Source organism: Trachemys scripta, chromosome 9, assembly GCF_013100865.1.
Source record: "Trachemys scripta elegans isolate TJP31775 chromosome 9, CAS_Tse_1.0, whole genome shotgun sequence".
Lineage (NCBI taxonomy): Eukaryota > Metazoa > Chordata > Testudines > Emydidae > Trachemys > Trachemys scripta.
In genome coordinates, this window is record NC_048306.1 from 100,422,951 (window position 1) to 100,449,150 (window position 26,200).

Genomic DNA, 26,200 nt, shown 5'->3' on the forward strand with positions numbered 1-26,200 from the left:
GGCTCTGTACTACAGTGAAATCTTCCCAAGCCAAACCGTTCTGTCATCTAGAGAGGGTCATTAGAGACTGATGGGATGTTCTCCATCTTACTCAGTATCTGATGTCTTTGCAGCATCAGAGAGTTCAAGGCCAGAAAGAACCATCAGGCTGCTGGGGTGGTGAAGAAAGAGATAAGAACAGGATATAAAATCTATTTTCTGTAGTCTTCAGTAGTGGCCTACACCGTGGGCATGTCCTCAGTGGTTGCATTTAATAACCTGTGTTGATTAATATCAGCCATCCTTTAAGGACTGTTCATCAAAAGCCCGTGGAATATCGAATGCAAACCACAAACGTACCATACAAGGTGCAGTATCCTGTTTGCTTGGCATGCCACCAAAACCAGAAAGTGGGCGAGACCTCTGGTCACACCACAAGGGCTGTCAGCACCCAGGACTCTACAGATTCTTGAATTTTTTTATTCTGTGTTACCCTTAATGAATCCATTTCAACCCAAAATATAACAAACATGTTTTCAAATCTAACCACCTTGTCTGACTCCTGCCTGGGCAGCAGTTGAAGTTCCAAGCCAGGAATGAAGCAAATGTGTTTTATTTTTCTTCTCTGCATCCATTACAGATTCCTCTCCCCCTTTAATTTGTTATGTCAGTTAGCATTGCCCTCCTCAAGGCAAGAACTTTCTATTCAGCCCGCAAGAGGAAATGTTGCAATGTTGGAAGAGGTGGGATGAGAAATCTTTGGCAATTGTTCTTAGGCGGACATCATTGGCAACTTAGCACGATAATTTTTCACAAGAAAAAAAAACAAAACACCTTGCCTAGGAAACTGGGATCTTGCTGAGACGGTGTTAGGAAAATAAATATCTGCTTTTATTTCATGCTGTTCCCTATTGGGATTTAACATTCTGCTTGTGTAGCTCTTTCATACCAAGCGAACTTTCAAAGTAACCCCTGCCATTCCATTGCCAAGGTGCTTTTAAAGACACAAGCCCAGGTTTATTTGCTAAACTCCACCTCGTCGCGAATATTTTTAACTTGTTTTTGTTTCTAATTCAGACAGAGTTACTGGGCTTCAGAGCCTCCAAAATGTAGGTGGATGTAGGTGGCTTGCTTGAATCCTCCCCAGGATTATTATTATTAACACTGGGTTTCTTGAGGACCTGTGTGAGGCAGGGCCTATGGTTACCTGAGACAGGTGTTCACATGGAAAAAGTATACCCACCACAATTGCTACGGACTTTCACCCATTTGCAGCCTAAAGACGTAACAGTGCTTGGAGACGCCCCCCCGGAGAGGGTCCCACCGGATCAGGGTGCAGAGACTTTTCGAAGGGGCACTCTTGGGACGTTTCTACTGCAGCTACTCTTGCTTCTTGTATGTAGAGTTTGGCTCACTGACATCCGTCTTCGGGGCACGTTACACTAAAATGCCGAAGGAGAGGGCTGAAAGATTAAGGAGAGCATTCCATAGCCTAGTGGAATGGAAAAACACAGAGCTATCGCCAGTGGGATTGTTTTGACCACGGTTGAAGTTGATGGTAAACATCGATTCACTTCAATGGGGCCTAAACTCTTCCAAGCCATGACATTCAGATCCTGTTCTGATTTTACCCAACCCTGAGAGAGTTCAGATCTGGCATGTTGGCTCGACTTTTTAACAGGTCCGAGGGGAGAGAGGGGATGGGGGGGACAGTCACAAAGTCTGGACTTTGGTTTCATCCTATTTGTCCTTTGGATATTGTAACACCACTTGGGAAGCCATCCATGGCTCAGCTCAGTGCATTTCACTGTCAGGAAGCTTTTTCCTGATGTTCATCTCCTTTCTTATTGACGTCAGAGTGCTGATAGAGATGCCTCACGCAATGACCTAAATGCTGTACTTCACGATTTCAGTGCAAGAACTGGATACGTTTCAACCCGTTTCTGGAAACATGTGCCTTTTATGTGGTTTGTGTATTGCACACTAACCTCAGCTCTCTTTCATGAGTTCAACAATTCAACTTTAATGAGTTCAAGGGAACTGCACAAAAAATTATTTTTGTCAAGCTTTTTGTTTTCAAGCCCATTTTGGTTTCTAATGTCTGATTAGAATATTACTAACCCCCTCAGGGGAAAGAAGCGTATGTAGCTTGCATACTGGGGGGGGGCGGAGCAGGTTCATTATACCTCCACAGCCGGCAGCGTCATTAGGAGTGAGCCGTAACAGCACAGTTGCAAACTGGTGCGTCTGAGTGAAAATGGCCACAGGTGTTTCCTTTGCGACTCCTTTGTTTCTGATGCAGATTTGATCCTGGAATTTTAGCTGTTGCTTCAGACACCTATTAAATAAATGTGCACAAGTGTCTAGCACAATGTGGGTATAAATTAACGAGAGAGCGACGTTTAGTGATTAGAGCTGGGGCTGTTGGGTTTTCTTCCTGTCTTGCTGTGTGAACCTGGGCAAAATGCTTAGGGCCAGATTTTCAGAAGGGGCTTCTAAATACTGAGCCCTCTACACTCTGACGGGGGACAGTGGGAACCACAGGGGCTCAATATGGCTGCAAACCAGGCCCTGGGAATCGACAGCTGAACACCCAAAAACAGAGGCACCACTTTCTGCCTCGCTGTCCCCAGCTCTAAAACAGGGGTCACAATGAGTACCTTGGGCACCTCACAGGGTATGGTATGGGTTTACCAAACAGACTCCCTCTTTTCTGGTGACATGCGCTTCTATTCTGCAGCCCTTGCTGCCTGAACGTCCTTCAGCGGTCGACTGTTGAGATTTGATTTGGCATTTTCAGAAGGATGTGTAGCTCATGCAACTCTCTGACACTGCTAGTTTGCCCTTCCTAGGCCCTGATATTTATGCCAGACTCTCGGAGCCCAACTCCTCCTTTCCTCTGGCCAGGCAGCACCTCAATGAGTATTCAACACTGGAGATTCGGTTCTGCTAAAGAGGAAAACATTTTTTGAATCTCACTAGCAGCCCAACGAAACCCTACCTGAGTTTGCAGGCTGTTTGCGACATTTGGCTCAGGACTGTGAATTTGGGGATGTTATGGCTTCCGCCATCTGGCGGGTTTCGCTGCTCCCAGATGTGAAGCTTCAAAGGCAAGATCTGTATCCAAAGCGCTGCGGGGCTCTAGAACGGGGAATTGGTGCGGCTTGATAGGCCAGATACATGAGACCAAATGTTCTTCCTTTGCTGCCATGTTGCCTTGGCGTGTTCCCAGCACAGCATCGTCATTCTGATGCCATGGCGCAGAGGCCGATCGGCGTCCCCATGGGTGAGATTGCTTTTGCTGTGGTTTCCAGGCAGCAGAATGCATGCGTCAGGGAACAGAACGTCCCCGCCACATTCCCAGCCTGCTAGCCTCGGGAAATGGAAGAGCCAGGGAGAAAAGCTGCAGGGATGGTTCCCATTCAAATCAATGGGTGTAGCCCAAACACCTGCTTCACCTCCCCACTGTGCAGTCAGCCGATCCTTCCCTGAGGAAGAGGCGGGGGACCCACTCCTTCCCCCTTTCTCTTACAGGAATGATCTCCGTGTGAGTCACGCCCAGCACCGCGAGGACCTTGTTTCCCTGGAAACGGGGCCTTGCCCCAGCAGCTGCAGGGCTCAGCTCGGCTCTGACACAGCTTCCGGAGTAGGGCAGGGCACCTACGGACTAACCCATTCCGGGGCAAGGCTCGATGGCCCTTCAGTTGCACATGTGGCGGTTGACTAACTGCAGGAAGCCCTAAACGCAGAAGCAGAGGGAAGGTGGGACTGCAGTGGGTCCATTTCCCGCGTCCTAGATCTCTGCCCACCACCCTGCCTGGGTACCGCCGATGTGTCAGGCTTGAGGGAGCGATCAGCTCGCTGCTTGGGGATGCTCACAGTTTACTCTAGCACCAGGGCAGCTGTTGGTCCAAGATCTTGGATTATTGACCAGCGTGGTGACGGTTCGGATGGCTGGGGATTATTCTTGAAATCTCTACTCAAGTGGCAGCCTTGGTGCTGTGAAAAACCGCCCCATTCCTGATTCCTCCTGTCTGATTTTCGATCTCCTGTATCACCCGACATTCCCAAAGACCTTTCACATTGATGCCTCCGTTCCCCCGCTCCCTTCCACCCGGGCCTGCTCATGCCACCCGTCCCGCTCCGACCTTTGGAACACACTCCCCTAAAGCCCTTCGCTTCAGCTGAGTGACACGTTGGGCGGTTAATGAACGGACACAGCTGTGTCAAAGCATCCAAACAATGAACACATTCCAAAATAGAATGCGCTCGTGGGGAACAGGCAAACCCTTAATGTGCCAGAGACAAAATCCAGAGAATGCTGGGCTGGATCGCTGGCTTTTCACGCCTCCCGCTAATTAAACCCTGTGTCTGTAGTAGCTCGCTTGTCCATTCCAGCCAGAGTCAGTGGCTTCCTACCAGCTTAATGGAGGCATTTCCATTGGGACCTCTTCCAGTAATGACTGAAGTCCTCCCACATCACCTTTAATACAGACATACATAATTAAGTCCTTTCATTTGGGCAGGTTGATTTGCTAAAGGCCCATGGCCCACCATCGAGTTAAAGGGGCAGTTTGTCCAGATTTTAACCTCGGCTGAGATTCTGTTACACTTAATCCTCCCTTGATGGCCTTTGCACCATGTTCTGAGTAATTTAAATGGTGTGGCTTAAATCTATTTAAAAAAGAAGGGGTGGAGTGCTCATCCTAGTCATTCCAGCTGAGAAACAAACCCAGGCCAGCCAAAATGCTTCGTTTAAGGATGGGTGAGACTCAGAGCACGCTGAGATTTGGTTTACTTACAAATCCAATTTTGGAGACTGGAATCCTGTTGTGGATTTGTCATTCTGCTAGCCATCTGCTGTCTATGGGCGAAGGGGGACGAGTCACTCTTGCAATGTTGCCAGCGCTCACCATTATATCGTGAATCTGACCATGTTTGGTATTTTTCAGAGATCCCCGTTGTCACAGGGTGACTGGCCCGTTTAAGAGAGAGCGGGCTCCCGTGCACCTGTGTCTGATTCCCTGCTGCACACCTAGGCTTAAGGAAAGGCTTCTTAGCCCTATAAAGGGACAGCAGCAAGGGGAAGGCGGCGACCTAGGGATCTCTCTCTTAGCCCAGGGAGGTGAGGGAAAGAGCTGCAAGGTTCTCGAAGGAAGAGCCTGGGGAAGCTGTTGAGAGCCTAGAAACACAGGCCCAAGAAAGAGGGAAGTGCAGCCCCCGGGACCCCATCGGAGAGACTGCAGGCCCGGGAGACTTTATTCTGAGTGAGGGTGGAAGGGTGGAATTTATTTCAAATGTTTTTGGACTTAATAAAGTAGAAAAGGCTGGGGAAATTTTGTCTCATACCTTATGCCCTGAGAGAAGAGGAAACTGAGGCAGGGCACTGCAGCGAGTGCGACAGGGCAGCCATACCCTTTTACACCCTACTCCTGGACTCTGTGAGTATGTGAGGCTTTCAGCTCTCATCTATGTAAAAGGAGCGAGTTTCTAGTCCTCACTGTTACAAACAAAAGCTTGGAAATGGGACCCACGATCCCCGCAAGAGGCTCCAAAACCAAAAGGCAAGTAAAAAGGACCCCGAATGAATTACTGCTTAAAAATCTCAGAGTTGCAAGCCAATCTCATGATTGTCGAGGGCCTGACTCATGACTTTGGAATAAGCAATTCTGCTTTGAACGATCCGTAGATGACCCGAAGCAAAAGATCTCATGACTCTTGACTAAGCTAGCATGACTCCAAATGACGTCAATAATACAATGATCCCAGGTGACAGGGCTGTGATCCAAAGACCACTAAAAGGAAACACTGGACTTGGTCTCGAGAGATCTGGGTTCAACGCATATTTGGAAAGAACTGCTTGTCTAGAAATGCCAAATGATTATCCGAGCTTAACTCAGGGTGGAAGTCACCTCTGGGCACAGAGCCGGCACAGCACCTAGGCACTGATGCAGGACTTCAGTGGTGCCTAGGACCTTGTCCACACTGCCACGTTTCTGAGCAGTAAAGCAGCTTTCTGCATTGTAACTCCCGAGGTGTACATACTGCCAAGCCGTGTAGTGCACAGAAACTGCACATTTGCAGCGCTGTAAAAAAACCACCCTGACAAGAGGCCTAGAGCTTCCTGCGCCGGGGGTACAACGCCGCGGTGCCAGTGTAGACACCCAGGTCGATTACAGTGCTGCGATTGGCCTCCGGGAGGTGTCCCACAATGCCTGTTCTCGCCACTCTGGTCATCGGTTTGAACTCTACTGCCCTGCCCTCAGGTGACCAACCATCATCCCCACCCCTCAAATTCCTTGGGAATGTTGAAAGTCCCCTTCCTGTTTGCTCGGTGACACGTGCAGTGGTCTCAGTGCATCTTTCCAGGTGACCACCCCTGCTCCATGCACCAGGCAATCCCCCGTTTGGAGCAATGCTGAGCTGCTGGACCTCGTCAGCATTTGGGGAGAGGAGGCCATCCAGTCCCAGCTGTGCTCCAGTCATAGGAATTATGATACCTATGGCCAGATTTCTAGATGCATGAGAGAAAGGGGCCATGCCCGGGACACATTGCAGTGCAGGGTCAAAGTGAAGGAGCTGCAGAACGCCTACCACAAGGTGCCGGAGGCAAACCGCCCCTCCGGTGCTGCGCCCACGAGCTGCCGGTTCTACAAAGAGCTGGACGTGATATCGGTGGCGACCCCATGTCCGCTGCGAAGGCCACTGTTGATACTTTGGTAGCTCATGTGCCAGTTGAGAGTGGACTGAGCCAGAAGAAGGAAATCTTGGGTGAGGAGCGGGAGGGGGACCCAGAGGCAGAGGACGACTCGGAGGTCAGAGATGCATGCAGCGGGAGCTCTTTTCTACCCTTGAGGAGGCTAGCCAGTCACAGCTGTCGGATCTTGGCAAAGCACAAGCAGGAGAGGAGGCCTCCGGTAAGTGGCTTTGATTTTGGGAATCGCTGAAGCGAGTTGTTGGGGGTAGGGGGGTTGCAGAAAGCAGGCTTGTGTCTGTATGATGCGTGTACCACCACATGCCTAGTCTGAGCGGCAGAACAGGGTGTTGATTGACTCCTTCACTTCACAGGAATCTGCCTCAGAGATCTCCACGAAACTCTCATGGAGATACTGGGCAATCCACTGCTGCAGGTTCTTTAGCAGAGCGGCTTTGTTTCTTGCCCCATTAAGGGTAACTTTCCCACGCCATTGTGCGATCATGGGGGGGGGAACCATTGTTGCACACAGGCGAGCTGCATAAAGGCCAGGGTGGAAGCCAGAGTTTTGGAGAAGACCCTCCCTTGATTCCCTGCTCACCCTCAGCAGCGAGATATCTTCCACAATGAACACAGCCTGTGGAAAATGTGGGGACAGGAATGATTATAAGGCCCCACCCCACCCCCAGTGCTGGCTCTCCCCAAGAGAGCCCAGTGTACAGTACGGTCCTGGAACACTGATTTCCCCTGCCCCTGCGGCTATTCACCATTTTGGGGGTCTTGTGGCTCATGTGTGCTTGCCTGAGGTCAGCCAGTTAGTGACAGGTATGTGAATAGTGGCTGTGTTTTAAATCAGTGGTCTGTGTGTTGCAAACAATACTGCTTCTGTAAAATGTTGCATTTTGGCTTCACAGATATGACCTTGGGAGCCCAGCCTCCCTCTTTGTTATCGCCGGCTGAACGGCTGCGCAGAATTAAGAAGCGGCCACGAAGAACTAAAATGGACTTTCTGCGTGACGTCATGATGCATTCCACGGCCGGAAAACAAGAACTGAAGGAGTGGCGGGACAGCGAGAAGAAGGACAGAAAGGAGAACGCAGTGCACCAGAACGAAGCCACAGAGCGGCTCTTAACAATTACGGAGTGCCACACGGACGCACTCCAGCGCTACTAGCACTGCAAACCGAGCAGCTGTGGGCCCGCCCTCCCCTGCAGCCACTGTCGCAAAACTCTTTCCCATGTGCCCCCCAGACACCACCAACACACTCTTATCACCCTCCTGGCTCCAGTCTGTACCCGCGGCATTCCACTCCTCCCCTGTTACAGTCCAGTCCTGCAGACTCCCAGTACCACCTGCACTCAACACCCGTCCCTCTGCAGTTTAGCCCTGCTGAAGTACAGTACCCGCTGCACTATACTCCAAAGGAGAAGGTTGGATACGATCCCTGGACATACACAAATCTTTAACAATCCTGGGACCCCACCTCCTCCTGGGACCCTTCCTTCCCCCATACCCCACAGTGCTGATGTGTTTTTTTTTTGTCTCTCTCCTCCAGTTGTTTTAATAAAATAATTGTTTTGATGTGAAAGCAATCTTGATTCCATTAATTGAAAGCAAACAGAACCCTGCAAAGCAACAGGCAATTTTCTTACACCTTCATAGTGCATCGTCTGCACCAATCACAATCACCACCTAGAATTACGAGCACTGCACTCCCGAGCATAGTAACAAATATTAGTGGCTTTCAGCTTCAAATTGCTGCCTCAAGGCACCCCTGATCCTTATGGCCCCGCGCTGCGCCCCTCTAATAGCCCTGGGCTCTAGCTGTTCAAACTCAGCCTCCAGGCGCTGAGCTCAGCCATCCAACCCTGAGTGAAGCTTTCACCCTTCCCTTCACAAATATTATGGAGCGTACAGCACGTGGCTACAAGCACAGGGATATTGTCATCAGCCAGGTCCAGCCTCCTATATGGGCAGTGCCAGTGGGCCTTTAAATGGCCAAAAGCACACTCAACGGTCATTCTGCCTTGCTCAGCCTGTTGTTGAACCGCTCCTTGCTGCTGCCAAAGTGCCCCATGTATGGCTTCATAAGCCACAGTATTAAGGGGTAGGTGGAGTCTCCCGGGATCACAATGGGCATTTCGACTTCCCATACGGTGATCTTCTGGTCCGGGAAGAAAGTCCCTGCTTGCAGCTTCCTGAACAGGCCAGTGTTCCGAAAGATGTGTGCGTCTTGCACGTTTCTGGACCAGCCTGCGTTAATGTCTGTGAAATGCCCACGGTGATCCACAAGCGCCTGGAGAACCATAGAGAAATACCCCTTCCAATTAACATTCTCGGAGGCTAGGTGGTCTGGTGCCAGAATTGGAATATGCGTCCCATCTATTGCCCCTCCGCAGTTAGGGAAGCCCATTTGTGCAAAGCTATCCACAACGTCACACACGTTGCCCAGGGTCACGGTCTTTCGGAGCAGGATGCGATTAATGCCCTGCACACTTCTGTCAACACGAGGCCAACGGTCGACTTTCCCACTCCGAACTGGCTAGCGACCGATCGGTAGCAGTCTGGAGTAGCCAGCTTCCACAGTGCAATCGCCACGTGCTTCTCCAATGACAGGGCATCTCTCAATCTCGTGTCCTTGCACCAGAGGGCTGGGGCGAGCTCATCACACAGTCCCATGAATGTGGCTTTCCTCATCCAAAAGTTCTGCAGCCACTGCTCATCATCCCAGACGTGCATGACGATGTGATCCCACCATTCAAGTGCTTGTTTCCTGAGCCCAAAAGCAGCGTTCCACTGTGGTCAGCACCTTCGTGAATGCCACAAGCAATCTCATGTCATAGCTACTACGTGTGGCGAGATCAATGTTGAATTCCTCTTGCCTTTGTAGTTTAAGGAATAACTCCACTGCCACTCGTGACGTGTTAGTGGGAGTGAACAGCACATTGCTCAACAGTGCGGGATCCATTCCTGCAGACCGAAGAGGCAGGGCGCGCAGTACACAAACCATTGAAAGATGGCACCAAATGCAGACGGACGCCCAGGGGTTGCTGGGGTGCAAAGCAATGCATCATGGGACATCGGGACAGGACCCAGGATGCCCCACGACCCCCTCTGCCTTCCCACAACTCTTAGCGGCAGAAGAGGCAGAGATGCTCTGTGGGATAGCTGCCCAGAGTGCACCGCTCCGAATACCGCTGCAAGCGCCGCAAGTGTGAACACGCTATTGTCCAGGAAGCTGACAGTGTGAACACACAACAGCGGTTTCCCTTCAGCGCTCTGTGAGCGGTGCTGTAACTGCCGGCGCTGTAACTCTGCTAGGTCGTGTAGTGCATAAGAGATGCATAAGCCTCAGGCTGGCTTTCTTCACAGAAGTAAATTTCACCCTTAAAATTGTTTGGCTTGTAAACTGAATCTGGGGCTAGTTTCTGTTTATTTGCCCATGTGCAACATTCATTAACATGTTATAGGAGTTATACTTCACATTTTTTTAAAAAACACAGGCGGTAAAAGATGGAAGGGGATTGGACTACATTGGATCGTCTATATTTTTAACTGGCTAAGGGCTGTACATTTTAGGCTTTGTCATAAAATATAATAATAGATTTCTGAGTAATTACACAGGGAGGGGGCAATATCTCATCCAAGTTTCATAAGATGTTCTGCATCCAAATCTGTGGTTTTAGAAAAATGTAATTGTCCAGGATTTAGAAAATGCCACAAGCTTTTGCTTGGTGTCAGAAAGGTTTGAGGCATCTCGATGAACTGCTCTCTGGTGTTTCTTTTCTCACACCACAGGATACTAGTGACTACCCCTGCAATCAGTGTCAGTCGCTCATATCTCATGTAGGAAAATAGGTCCTTGGTAGGGTGACCAGATGTCCCGATTTTATAGGGACAGTCCTGATATTTGGGCTTTTTCTTATATAGGCTCCTATTACCTCCCACGCCCGTCCTATATTTTTCACACTTGCTGTCTGGTCAGCCTACTCCTTGGGGAGAGCAGAAGGCTGGCTGAGTCTTTGACTTCAGCAATGGAAGACAAGGAGTGTGATTTTCATAGTCTGTCCATAATCCACCCTTACATGTTCTGGTTCTGTGCAATAAGATTTCTGTAATTGCATGCTGGATTTACAGGAGGAACACTCCAGCTATAATTACCTCTATTATCCAAAATAGAGTCGCGTGCCAGTCTGAAAAAGTAAAGACGTTGCCTCAAGGAAAGAGATGAATGCATCTCACTCTTTCTCACATACCACTTCCTACCTACTTACCTATTGTCATGAGAATCTGTATTGCATCCCACAGCATATGAATACCGAGACTCCTGCTGCTAAGAAAGAGAAAAAGAAAACTGCTTTAATTGTAGCAATTCAAGTGATTATCCCTGATAGGCTCTCAGCAAAGGGAGTGCAGCAACTTAAAACCTTTCACCAGCAATGAGAATCAAATAAGACTCTCAGTGAGGCTTCACAGGGGCTGGAGAAAGTGCTATGCTAAAAGAAGGGTGTGTGTGACTGGAGAGCATTAGCACAGGGTTTTTTGAAGTTTCCATTCTGTACAGTGCTTTGTAAGACATCGACTCCATCCTGCATTCAGTTCCCCTCTAATACTACAATCCCCTATTTCATTCTGGAGGCCACCATCAAGAGCTCCCTGGGCCACAGATGGTCTGTTGACCATAGTTTGGGAACCAGTGGATTAGCTAACGCTGCGAAATTGATGAGACCGGTTCAGACTGAAGGGAGATTTCAGTGTGAATTTCCCACAGTGTGACAGGACAACCCTTCATATGAAATCCTTTGCCTTGTAGGTGCTGATGCAAGCGGGGCATGTCGACAGTTTGCACTGGGCCCCAATCCTTCTCCCACTGAAGACACCAAGAGTTTTACCATTGAACGTGTCCGCTGCAACGGGAGCAGGGTTGGAGTCCTCATCACCCTTCTGATTAGGAAACATTAGCAATATTAAGGGAACTATTCACTTGTCAGTGCTCCGCTCAAACTGACAGGACTCTGCCCCCCAAAAGATGGGCATAAGAAATTCCGGGTCCTGTTCTGTAAGAAGGCATCTTTTGGACTGGAAATGGGGTAGCTGACAAAACAGGTAAGAAGCAGGATGGTATCTAGGGCTGCGCTTTGGATTTAAATTTCATATTTTCTTTACCCCCTCCCCCTTTTTTAGAGCAAATTCAGTCACACCAACAATATGCATATAATAGAGTGGTCTTGTACAAGGGGATAATGAACTCTATATACATATATGATGTGTGCGCGCGCATGTGTGCATGTTTGTGCCAGGTGTGCATGTGTATGGTTGTTCTTAAAAGTGGCTGTGAAGGGTTATGCATGTTATACCAGCATGGTGTCGATTTTCACACTGGTCCCATCTATCTCACTGAGCCAGACACCCAGGGAAAAAAATATGACGGTTTTCAACTAAGGGCAAGTAGTTACCTGATTGTTTCATACAAACATACGGGAGTTTCCCGGGAGACCACAGCAGTCGCGATGACGACTCTTGCCTGTTGAGATGGAGGTTCTGGGTGTTGCTTGCAGATTCCTTTGTCATGCTGGTTAAGTCTCAGGTGCAGGGGGAATAGCTGGGGTCCCTACCAACGCTGCGCTCTCTCTCCAGATACCCAGAAGGGAGCAGCAGAGTGGCCCGGAAAAGGGGGGAAGGGGCCACATTGGTTAGCATGAGATCTTGAAGACCCAGATTCAATTTCGTGCACCTGTGTGACCTTGGGCAATTCACTTCGCCTCTCAGTGCCTCATTTCCCCATCTGTACAATGGGCCTCCTGCCTGCCCTGCCGCATGGGGGCACTGCAAGGATAAATGCATTAAGAGAGTGGAAGGTACTCAGATACCACTGTGATGGAGGCCACATAAATACTTACGGCAGATTAAAAAGCACCTGCATTCAGCACTCTTTTCTTCACTCCCTGGTTTTGCTAGTCCCTGGGGGTGAGGTGGGAGCTGCATGTATTTAGTAAGTGTCTTGTGATGGATCTTCATAAGTTTCCTGTTTTTACAGATGTTCTTGTTGATCCACACGGATACCAGCCAGTCTTGCAGGTGGGAAGAACCTACATGCTCCTGCAAGGTGCCCCTGAGCAGTAAATGTGGCCAGCCGGGTGCAGGCATGAGCAATATGCCCATCTTTAAACCCACTGTGTACAATGGTAGTTTTATCACTGTGCAGTTACACACACATACTCCATGCATGACAACACTCACAGTACTAAACCTCACTCTGCATTCCCCTGGCTTTGTGGTGTCCTTTGCTCCATCTCTGCTGTTTAGACTATAAGCTTTTCAGGACATCTACCACACTTTTGGTTCTCTATAAATAGACTAAAAAGAATATTGTGGGTGGTAATCTGCAGGAATAACTTATATAGAACTTCTTTTCTCCAAGGATCCTCAAAGATCTGAGAACATGAATGCATCACACCTCCTAAGGCAGCTTGGATAGCAATGCAGGAACAAGGGGTAAGCTGTGGACCAGACAAGATAAGGCACCTATTCAGCAAGGCACTGAAGCAGGTGGATTCTTGGTTTGCTGAATCAGGCTCTAAGGCCCAGAGCCTCACAGGTATTTAGGGGACTAACTACATGGAAATCAATGGGCGTTGAGTGCCTGAATACCTTTGTGGATCTGGTCCGAAGCGACTTTTCAGTAGCAGAGCTGACATCCTGAGTTCTCACCACTCCTTGCCCAGAACCTAGAAAAAAACAGGCTAGCAGTAAATCCATGTTACAACTAGAAAATGGCCAGAAGAAATGGGGCTATGTTTGTATCCCCTTATAATTTAGCCACTATCATTTCAGGTTGTACTTTAGAAGGCTTCTTGATTGCAACTAGCAAAGCATCTATCTATCTATCTATCCCCATCCACTCCCCTCTATCTATCTACCTATCTATCTATCCCCATCCACCCCCTCTATCTATCTATCTATCTATCTATCTATCTATCTATCTATCTATCCCCATCCACCCCCTCTATCTATCTATCTATCTATCTATCTATCCCCATCCACCCCCTCTATCTATCTATCTATCTATCTATCTATCCCCATCCACCCCCTCTATCTATCTATCTATCTATCTATCTATCTATCTATCTATCTATCATGTATATATTTATTAAAGAGGTGGGGAGGAATACCTTGAATTCCAAAAATTCCTGTTCTCCTATTTAAAGTAAGTTCTGTAAGCAAGAGGACAATTTCTCTTGCAGAGTTTTTCATGTTTTTCACAATCCACTCATTGGAAACAAGCAGCCAATTTAAAACAATATTGGAAGAACGGTTTGGACACGGAGAGGAATGTGATAGACTCTTAAAACAGTCGAGCTTGTTCAGTGACGTGAATCTTGGAATAAGAAGCTACAAGGGAAATAAAATTCGGGGCATTCTTGTTACCTCAAGAGAATCCACCCTGGCTCAGCTCATCTGGCATCTCAACAAGGGAATTAAGTTAACTGCTGTGCAGTAACATTGGCTGCTACTTTTCTTGAATGTGTAAGGGTCACCGTGACCCAGCGATGGGGTTATTCAAGGGCTTGTGTTCCAGAGCCCTCTTTGTCTGGTTCCAGACAGGCCTTCCTGTTGAGAAACACTAGTTCTTAAGACTCTAAGACAAACAACATTCCAGCAGTTACCCTAGGGATGCTGGAGAGATTTCACTATTTCATATTTCTGCTGCCATTTGATGGTTCTGGGAGTTACCTTCAGCAGCAGCACAAATCTGCCATGTGCACTGATTGTCTCTTAGTGGACGTATTTATTATGGCACCATTGACTCTTGCAAAGTCTGAGCCGAAGAGGCCCAGTGCTGCAGGGGGGTTTACACAGGAAAGGGCTGACAAGCTGCCGTTGTTGGTCTGTATCTATATTGCAGTAGTGCCCTGGTCAGAGAGCAGAACCCTGCTTTGCTAGGTGCTGTACATGATGAAAAGAAGGACCCTTGGGAATTTGCAGTCCAGGTTTCCCTGTCATCTGGGGCTCAGCATCAGGGGCGGCTCTATGTATTTTGCCGCCCCAAGCACGGCAGTGAGGCAGGCTTCAGTGGCATGCCTGCGGGCGGTCCGCCGGTCCCACCGCCAAATTGCCGCAGAAGCCGCGGGACCGGCGGACCTCCTGCAGGCATGCCGCCGAAGGCAGCCTGACTGCCGCCCTCACGGCGACCGGCACGGCGCCCCTCGCGGCTTGCTGCCCCAGGCACGCCCTTGCTGCCCTGGTGCCTGGAGCCGCCCCTGCCCAGCATAAACTGCAGGATGGACTGGGAGGATGTGGAGTTACCTAGAATCATTTCCTGGCACCACATGGATGCTAATGACTAAAGCAATAGGCCTTATTTTAAAAAACACACATCAAAGTCATCTCTTTGTAATGAAAATTAGAAATACAGCAAGGGTCTTCCTGCCAAGCAACTTGTAATCACGGCGACGCATGAAAATGACTGCTCTACTCTGCACACCAGTGACGGATGAGATTATAGATACAGGACCACATTCCGTACTGGGGCGCAGACCACGGAAGGGGGTGCAAAAGTGGCGTTGTGCCACCTACGTACCTGTTACATTCTGACCTGCTCTCGGGACCGGTGCTGCCCCCTAGTGCTGCTTTAACTTACAGCATCTTCACCACAACTGCCTATGGGTTGCTCACCAGCCGTGAAATACCACAGCACAGAGTACTCTCGCTAGTCCTCTGTCAACCCCACTGAGGATGGAAGTGAAAGGCTGCGTACGATGTTCTCCACTGCATTTGTGCTGGGAGATCTGCCCCATTATGGCCCCTCTGCCCCACTGGAGTGGGGCAAAGGGGCCAGAAACTGGGTCATAGTGCACGTGTGCGTGGGTATCTCTACAATCTATATATGATTATTCATATGGTATCTACTGATATTATACATATGCATGTGATAATTTTATAATATGTAAATGCTATTGTCTGCGTGTGTGTGTGTGTCTCTCTCTCTATGTAGAGACACACACACACAATCATACATAGATCTATATGCCACCTCATACATGTAATCTGTAATATTAGCATGATGGTGTGGTGTGGTATAAAGGTTTTCTCAGGTTCTGTGTAATTTGGTCTACCTGGTTCCGTGCCACTCCTCAGTAACACAGCCATGCCCCACTTACAGCACCCGCCACTAACCTGTTCATTTTATTCCATGTAGATGTGGAACCGCGGTGGCTGGGTGCGTGAGATCAGCTGTTCCAGTGAGATCGCTGCCACTTTTCAGCCACATTCAGACTAGAACTGCCCTGTAACCAGGGTGTGAGGTCACAGCCATCTCAGTCATAGGACATGTGGGGCCTTTTTCATGCATGTGCTGACTGACCACCTTTTAATATGGGTTCAGGTTTCTTTGTGTTTCAGCTCACTACGACTGAGCCATTTAGATGCCCTGTGTGAGTGTCTTCTCCCCCTAAGAAGGCTGAGATGTTATTTCTCCAGCTTTCTTTGACTCTGGTCTTAATCGTGTACGTCACAGGCTGTTTGGACCCTTTTTATGCCTTGCATGAGAGGACACTCTGTCATTATTGTTTCCTTGTGCTCCCCTGTCTTAGAATCATAGACTATCAGGGTTGGAAGGGACCTCAGGAGGTCATCTAGTCCAACCCCCTGCTCAAAGCAGGACCAATTCCCAACTAAATCATCCCAGCCAGGGCTTTGTCAAGCCTGACCTTAAACACCTCTAAGGAAGGAGATTCCACCACCTCCCTAGGGAACCCATTCCAGGGCTTCACCACCCTCCTAGTGAAATAGTGTTTCCTAATACCCAACCTAAACCTCCCCCACTGTCTGTATTCAGCTCTTGTCTTGTGTCATAGATTGTCAGCTCTCTGGGGCAGCGTGTTTCTGTACGTGACCTAGGTGCTCCGGAAATACAAATAATAAATAATAACAGAACTGGGAAAATAGGCCTTTTTGGGGATTAGATAAAACTCAGAACCAAAACTAGAGGACGGATTTAGATTCAGCTCTTTCAATTCAATCCTGTATCCCTGAAGTGGTTTGGGTTCAAGGTTGTGGTTCTGGTCCATCTCTAGTTTAAATGCATTTGTTTTTAACTGGCTTTATTTGAAAGATGCGGCTTGAACACCGGGTTAGAAATGTTTGTTTCAATGCCATTCTTTTTCCTTCCCTTAAGTTCTTGGATCTGCAGGTTCACTGAGCTGCCAGGCTGTGGCTGGCTGTGAGTACAGAATGTCTTGTAACAGTGCAGGCTGTGACACGCCGGAGTAATGGGGCATGGTGCATGCCGCCCAGGAAACTCAAGACAATGGGATGGATTAATACGCACCACTAGTTCCTTCCATTAAAATCCCCCAGATCTGTGTAGTTTAACCCTTAGATAGTGACATTTGTATCCACATTTCCAAGCACAAAGGAATTCCTAAAGAGGATGCCCCTGGCTGTTGGTTGATGGATATTTTGGGCGTTTCATATGCCCTCGGGCTGAAATTTGAGAATTATAGAGCAGGGCAATACTAGAACTATTGGCCAACCCTTGGTAGCTACCGAGCAGCAGCGACTGCTGCGGACTGCAGCAGGAAGGATGGTGTTTTCCTTTCCATCCCCTGCTTCCACTACTGTAGGGAGCGCTGAGCATCGCTAAACACTTCCCCTCTGCTGATTAAGGGGCGGCATTGACAACTCCAAAGGTTGTCCCATTTCCTTTGGCCACAAGGGTGATAGCAGTGATATGGGAACTCAAGCGTGAGGAGCATAGTGAGTGAGTGTAATGGGGAATGGGATGAAAATAGGGGTAGAAACCTATTCTATTGGGCTAATTTAGCTACAACTAATCAGGAAAGAGATCTTGGAGTCATCGTGGATAGTTCTCTGAAGACATCCACGCAGTGTGCAGCGGCCGTCAAAAAAGCAAACAGGATGTTAGGAATCATTAAAAAGGGGATAGAGAATAAGACGGAGAATATCTTATTGCCCTTATATAAATCCATGGTACGCCCACATCTCGAATACTGCGTACAGATGTGGTCTCTTCATCATGGAAGACACGAGTTTATAAGTAACAATGGTTGAATCATAGAATCATAGAATATCAGGGTTGGAAGGGACCTCAGGAGGTATCTAGTCCAACCCCCTGCTCAAAGCAGGACCAATTCCCAACTAAATCATCCCAGCCAGGGCTTTGTCAAGCCTGACCTTAAAAACCTCTAAGGAAGGAGAATCCACCACCTCCCTAGGTAACCCATTCCAGTGCTTCACCACCCTCCTAGTGAAATAGTTTTTCCTAATATCCAACCTAGACCTCCCCCACTGCAACTTGAGACCATTACTCCTTGTTCTGTCATCTGGTACCACTGAGAACAGTCTAGCTCCATCCTCTTTGGAACCCCCTTTCAGGTAGCTGAAAGCAGCTATCAAATCCCCCCTCATTCTTCTCTTCTGCAGACTAAACAATCCCAGTTCCCTCAGCCTCTCCTCATAAGTCATGTGCTCCAGCCCCCTAATCATTTTTGTTGCTCTCTGCTGGACTCTTTCCAATTTTTCCACATCCTTCTTGTAGTGTGGGGCCCAAAACTGGACCCCGGTACTCCAGATGAGGCCTCACCAATGTTGAATAAAGGGGAGTGATCACATCCCTCGATCTGCTGGCAATGCCCCTACTTGTACAGCCCAAAATGCCGTTAGCCTTCTTGGCAACAAGGGCACACTGTTGACTCATATCCAGCTTCTCATCCACTGTGACCCCTAGGTTCTTTTCTGCAGAACTGCTGCCTAGCCACTCGGTCCCTAGTCTGTTGCAGTGCAGGTTGTTAGATGTTCCTAAAGTCCCTCATCCCCCTTTTGTTTTGGCCATCTTCTATCTATAAATGACTGGGATTGATCTCCAGACTTGTTCTATTTTATTGTTCTCACCAAAGACAGGTGTGTGTGTCTAGGATTTAGGGACATTGGCAGGTTAGTTTCAGTCTCATGCTCTGGACCAGGCTTACTGTTCATGAGCCAATGAGATGTCTGTGGCCAGAGTCCACCCCACCTGGACATGGACTTTGGGAAGCTGGCAGACTAGGATTAAGGGATTGTTAGACTCCATCTTGGAAGCAATATGATATGAGTGATAAATGGCTATTGCTGCTGGATCTGACTCCAACAAACCCCTCCAAAGCCACCCCAGGAGATCTGTGCACTGATACCGTGAGAAAAGATATCTATCTATCTATCTATCTATCTATCTATCTATCTATCTATCTATCTATCTATCTATCTATCTATCATTTTTTCTTTAGTATCCAGCACCATTATACTTGAGCATTTTATAGTAAGGAATATATTTGATACTAATTGCGAATTGTTGAGATTATTTTTTGTGATTCAACACTTTTGTTATCACTATGTGCCTCATGAAAGACTTTCAGCCCTGTAACAGACACATTTTTTATGATCCACTGGTATTTATATACCCTGTATAACTAAAATGGACGGCATAGTTTACGTGCTTTTAGGACCCTGGATTTAAAGTGATACCAGAAAGGCTAATGACTCTTTGAACATCTATAGAGTGGTCTATAGATGCTCCAGAATGGGCTGTATATAAAGTTTGCATTAATGATACTCCTTATGGAAACCATTCAAGATGTCCCTCCTGACTCTGTTGGACTGCCCTGCTGCCCTTTTCCGATAATCCCCTGCTATCCTCTGGGCTTTCTGTGGTCCTAAACTGAACATATAAAGTTATTTTTATCTAGGGAAAAGGGTGTGAATAAATTCAGAGAATGTTTCTCAGCATGACCTTATGTTTATGATTCTTCCTCTAACTTGGCTGAAAGGATCAACCTCCCCTCCCCCAGCAGTAGCCTCTGAGCATCCCCTAGTGAAATACTTGCATTGACGAAAGTTTCCACCTGGAGCCAGTCATTAAGTCATGTCGGGCAGTAAATGCCTGGAAGAGCGTGTGGACTTAGAGCTCAGAGGGCCAGCCCAGGGCTAGGAGTTGGAGCTCCTGGCTCTGACACTGACCCGCTGTGTGACCTTGGGCCAATCACTTCCCCATTCTGCTCTCATCATTATTCTCTCTTTTACTATTATTAAACATATGTGTTGTGGCGACAGCAAGAGGCCAAGCAGGGTGGAGCGAACACTGTACGAGGTGCTGTGCAAACTGGTCTGATTTGTGAGGGTTAGTTAATTAGAGTGGGGGTCAGCTTCCCAAGCCCCCTGGAAATTCAACAGGACTTGGGCACCTAACGTCTATAGGCTCCTTTGAAAACACCCGCCCTTACTGTTTACATAAAGCTCTTTGAGCTCCTTGGAGGAAAGGACAACATATTGCCCATATTGCCAGCTGTGACTGTATTTCTAAATGGGTAAAGGTGCCTGAATTCTAAAGGGAGCCCTGGAACAAAGAACCAGACAGATCAATGATCTTTCATTGCCGCTGATCTAGAGAACACACGCACGGCACAATAGCTGACTGTGTCGTTATCGCAGGAGGAGCAGCTGAGCTAGCCAGGAAGTTCCAGGACTGCTGGAGTTGGCTGGCCGAAGATTACCTGCACTGTAACATAAGCCAACAGAAGCCTGACTGCCGTTTGGCAAAGTCGGCCCATTTTATAGAGGCTGGAGAAAGCTGTATGTGACTCTTCAGACAGTACAGTTTATACATGAGTGGAGAATTGACTTCTGCGAGGTGAAAATTATATTACGGATTGATTATAAGACAGGGCTGGAGTCCATGACCCAGGAGGGCCATTTCAGTCCTGTGTTCTGATGAAAACCCCGCCAGGACTGACAACTACAATGTGCCATATGTTAGACAGGGGAGGCAATTGTCCCGCTCTCCTTGGCACTGGTGAGGTCACAGCTGGAGTATTTTGTCCAGTTCTGGGCACCGCACTTGAGGACAGATGTGGACAAATTGGAGAGAGTCCAAAGGACAGCCACAAAAATGATTAAAGGTTTAGAAAACCTGACCTAGGAGGAAAGGTTAAAAAAACCTGGACCTGTTTAATCCTGAGAAAAGCAGACTGAAGGGAGAGCTGATAACAGTCTCCAAATGTGTTAAGGGTTGTTATAAAGAGGATGGTGATCAATCGTTCTCCATGGCCAGGTAGGACAACGAGATAGGTTAAATATTGGCAAAAACTTTCCAACTCTAAGGGCAGTTAACCTCCAGAACAGGCTTCCAAGGGAGGTTGTGGAATTCCCGTCATTGGAGGTTTTTAAGAACAAGACGAACAAACACCTGTCAGGGATGGTCTACGTTTACTTGGTCCTGCCTCAGCACAGGGAGCTGGACTTGATGACTTCTTGAGGTCTCTTCCAGACTGACATTCCTATGATTCTGTGAATGTGCCTGGGAAATGCTTTTGTGTATCCACGAAGAGTGATTTAGAGCTGACTCCAGCAGGGTTCTGAGGCCCAGATCCCCAAACCCCAAACAGTGCTCGCAACTGCCCCTGAGGTCACTGAAGATAAAGAGTGCTCGGGACAGGGCTTGTACTAAATGGCCTTCTGGTGTGGAAGAGAAACAAGCTACACAGAAGAGATGTCAAAGCGCTGGGCTTTTTCTTGGGTCAGTTTGGGTCACAGGTAATGTGACCAGCATTCTTTCAGCCCATTGCCCTTCTTATTTTAATGTAAACACTTCCCACCTGTCCCAAATATGCATGCCCCTCTCCAAGACTTTCCAACATTGCTTACATTTGCGGAACTTTAGTCCCCGCTCCCTACGTTCACGTTCCCTGTGCTGCATCTGTTCCTTTCACAGCTGTGGCCCTCCTGTTCTGTCTGTCTGATCCCCCTCACCCCACCCCCCCGCCAACACTTCCCCACCAAGATCAAAATACTCTGTTTTTATTTATTTACTCCGCAGCTGTCAGTGTTGTGTCTGGGTCAGTGCACTGCGGCTTGGAGGGACATGCGATACATGGAAAATCCTCAAAACTGGTAGTAACCAACATACACAGTCAACAAACATCCCCTGCTCCTTTGAAAACAATGGACCTGAGCAACGTAAGAGGAGACATTGTTGACTGCTGGTTTTAAACTTCTGCCTTTAATAACTCCGTGTCATGGGACCATGTGTAGCTATGGGAGCCCAGAGACAAGGGTGACGGCCCGTTCAGAAATGCATCGCTCTTTCTAGTTTGATCTTGATAACCCATTCATTGCTGTGATACGGCAGCACCTCTCATTCACGGTGTGATCTCAAGCAAGTAACTGAACTGTTCCCTGCCTCCATTTCCCCAGCTGTACAATGGGGATAACAATACTTCCCTGTGCAAAATGCTTTGAGATCTACAGATGGAAAGTGCTACTAAGTAGAGCGATTCAATCTAATATTGTGGGGGAGGGGGAGAAAGATTAAACGACCTACAAAGGAAGGAACAGTAACAGTAGATGGCTTCTGAATGATGCCTTTGCCTTTACTTGCTGCTGCTTCCATTGAAATCGAAGACAAGATGCCCACTGACTTCAGTGGAGCAGGGTCAGACCCTAAATGAGGAATTTGGCCATGAGTTTAGTCAGAGGGCTCCACAGGGCCTGACTGAACCCAGAGATTTTAACTGGAATATGGGTCTTTCATTCTAAAAGGAAGATGATTGACTAGTGATGCTGGACTGCTCCCCCTGTCTGTAAAGATATTTTGGCACGAGAAGTAAAGAGGTGGAAGAAGACGGGTCTTGCACTTGAGGTTCCCTCGTTCAAACCTAGCCCCAGGGGGTAGTAACAAAACGTCTTTGGATGGCGGTGCGGTGCTCTGTGTGAATTGAGGTTGCAGGCTATGTCCGGTTTGCAACAGGCAGCCATCTGTCTGACTGCCCTTGCTAGGAGGGGAGGGGGATGGACTATTCTTTGACATTATTAATTATTATTTTTATTATTATTATTATTACATAGAGCAGAGTAGCCCTAGTCATGGAGCAGCCCCCCCATTGAGCTAGGCTCTCATTCATTTATTCTTTGACTCTATTCCTTTTTTTCTGGTCATGAATTATCTGCATACAGACTTGGATTTTCAGAGGTATTGTCATTATTTAAAATGACTAGACAAACCCTTTGCACAAACCTCTTTCAGCCCCTGGATTGTTTGCAAACTGTTCCGTTGGACTGTGTCTTTGATAACTCAATCTCTATGTGACATAGCTAGGGGGGTTAGATCAGTGGTCTCGGAATTCAGAGGGTTGCAGGTTCGAATCTTGCTCTGTCTGAGTAGCAGTCTCTGCCTTGGCCTCTCCTCTGTGTGACAGAGGGCTGGGAAACTGCACCTGTTGAGAATCTGAGGTTGGGCGGGCACAAGCCCTCTGGCCACTGCAGCTCAAACTAATTTCTCTAGAGCAGACCCCATTAAGAAGAGCTGTCCCCAATTGATAGGCTGAGAAGAACTACCAGGCTAATTAAGCCATTAGGCTGATGGTGCAAAAGGCACTGGAAGGAAGTAGGATAGAAGGAAGCAAGTCGCTCTTGAGGTAAGCAGAGAAAAGCGGCGGGATCCGTAGGAGGAAGGCTGTATCGTATATAAGGGTGGCAGAAGCCAATATTGTGAATAAACTGCACAGGTGTTTTACCAGCAAAAGGTCCCTGAGCTGTGTGTGGAGATGAAAAGAGGTAGGAATGAGTTGGCCCCACCACAATCCATTATTGGTCATGTGGAGGCTCACTCCCCTTATTTGGTCTATCACATGGCATCAGTTCTACTTGCTGGTTGGATGACTGAAACTCTTATCAACAGGAGGAGGGCCATCAAGGCATTTCCATGCAAACACTCTCCCTGCCAACATATGTTCATGTGAGTACTCGCAAGGCTCTTGTTCTCTACAAACAAAGGTGTTGCTTATATGGATGCTTGAGGGAAATGAATTAATGGGGTGCTGAGTGGGGAATGCGCTCACGGTTCATTAATGTTTTTGTAAGGTATTTGTCCAGCTCCAGCTGGCAGTCTGAGGGAAGAGGCCAAAGACTGCACAGGCATAGAAGGCCTGTCTAGTGGCTAGATCATAGGACTGCAAGTCAGAACTCCAGGGATCTGCTCCTGAGTTGCCCACAGCTCCAAAATGAGTTGGTGGCAAAGTCACTTTACTTCTCTGTGTCTCCGTTCACTTACCTGTTTACTGACCTGGATGTAACAATACCTGCTTGATGATTTTTAGCAGCTGCAGTGTGATAGTAACACCCAAACAAGATTAGGGGCCCGTTGTTCTAGGTCACACACACACACACACACACACACACACACACACACACACACACACACACACACACACACACACATTACAACAGCCCCTGTGCCATACACTCATAGATTCCAAGGCCAGAAGGAACGATACTGAGAATCTACTCTGACCTCCTGCATAACACTCACCATAGAACATCCCCAAAAGTTATTTCTGGAGCAGATTTTTTTTGGAAAAACATCCTGCTTGATTTTAAAATGATCAGTAATGGAGAATTCTGCGCGATCCTTGGTAAGTTGCTCCAATGGTTAATTACTCTCACTGTTAAAAATGTCTGCCTTATTTTTCAGTCTGAATTTGTCTAGCTTCACTCAAGCCATTGGAGTGGGTTAGCCCTTTCTCTGCTAGATGGAGTAGAAGAGCTTACAATCTAAATAGACAAGACCATCAAAGAGTGGGCAGGTAAAGAGGTCTCTCAGCACACCAGCGGCCAAGCCAGGAATCAAACCCAGGGCTCCCACCCAGTCTAGTGGATAGGCCGCTTTTCCAAAGCTCTGAACAGATTTTAACCTCTGTGAAAGCAAAGACAATATCCCTGGCTTGCAAAATTTGACTGCCCCAATAATCTATGGTGAATCGGTTTGTTTGGGGTCAAATGAGTAAAATATCTCTATTTTTCCATTAGCATCAGTTGTGTAAATGACAGGCATGTGAATTTCTGTCCCCGCATTCTCCCCTGGCCCGTGGTTTGTTACAGCCCCCTATAACATCTTGTGAGTCCCTGGATTGGGAGCTCTCTGGGCCAGGGGCTGGCTTCTGGTTCCTTGTTCCTGCACCTAGCACAGTGGGGCGCTGATCTGCGACTGGTGCCCTTAGCACTACAGACATGCACATCAGACCTTTTCACCCAAGGAAAAACCACGAGGAGAAGTTACTTGCCTAAGGTCACTGGGAATGTGAGAGGCAGAGCTTGGATTAGAAATCAGGAATGAAGGGCTTGCAGTCTCTTGCTCAATCCACTAGGCCAAGCTGCTGGTTCTTACCCCATCACTTCCCATCCTCTATGCCATCCAAATGCCAACTCCTCAGAAAAGAGCTGCAATAGTCTCCCCCTGATGCAGCGTGCTCAGAAATGCTGGGATGTGCCCACTCCTAGTGGCAACACCAAAATGGTGCTTGTGTTTTCTTACACCAAAGGGCTGGATTTTCCCTGCACTGATTACGGCTCCTCCTACAGCTGAAGGCAGCATTCCCACGGCAAACCCTGTCTACACGGCTGTGTGATAAATTGCCTCTGCATTTCCAGGCAGAAATGTAACACGCATTGTGTGAGCCAGGCAAGCCGCAGTCAAACCAGGCCTCCCCAGCCCTGGGAACCATTGGGCTGGGCTCAGGGCCGGCTCTGAGCCTAAGAGGGCCCCGCAACGTCCGGGGCGCCCAGGGGGGGGGGGGGGGGGGAAGCCGCGTCCTGCTTCTCCCCCCTCCCTCCAGCGCTTGCGCCGCCATACTGCTGATCAGCGCAAACCTGGGAGGGAGGGGTGAGGAGGAGGAATGTGGCGTGCTTGGGGAAGACGCGGGGCCAGGGTGGGGATTTGGGGAGGGATCCGAGGGGGCAGGGGAGGGATCCAATGGGGCAGGGAGGGGGCGGAGTAGGGCCAGGGCAGGGGCAGAGTTTTCCTATTAAGAAAAAGCCCCCAAAATCGGGACTGTCCCTATAAAATCGAGACATCGCGTCACCCTACTCCCACTTGACCATGGAGGGAAAGTCCATGGTACAAAGGGGGTGGGGGTTGAGAGAGACCGGGAGGAGCGATTCCTTGCCCCCAAGAATAGCCAAGGGGTGGGCCCTTCTGAAAGTATGAAGCCAGCTTTGCTGTCAAATAAGTAAACAGAGGCATAGTCACTGAGTGAGTCGGTGGCCCAGCTGGGCACAGAACCCAGGAGTCATGGCTCCCAGGCCGGGCTGTAACCCCTGACCACACTTCTTTAAAAGGGCATCACCTGAAGGGCTTGTACACACATTCTGAGGCTGCCCGAGCATCTCCTTTTAGCTGTGCGGGGATGAGCTCCTGTCACGGTGGAGGGAGGAGAGTGGCTGTAAAGGTAGCTGTTTACTGAAGCTGCAGGATGCCTGCTGTCTGGAAATCAATGCTGGGAATAGAAACACGGGACATAATTAGAACAGGGCATTCGATGGGGACATTCCCGTTTCAGGCACCAAACCAGGATTCCAGCAGCGCATTCACTTGCAACAGCCCCTGTGCTCCAGAAGAGAATGAACGGATCTGCAGGGTCGGAGGGGATGCACAGTGCACTAGGAAAACAATGCTCCCCACACGCTGACTGGGCCTTGGG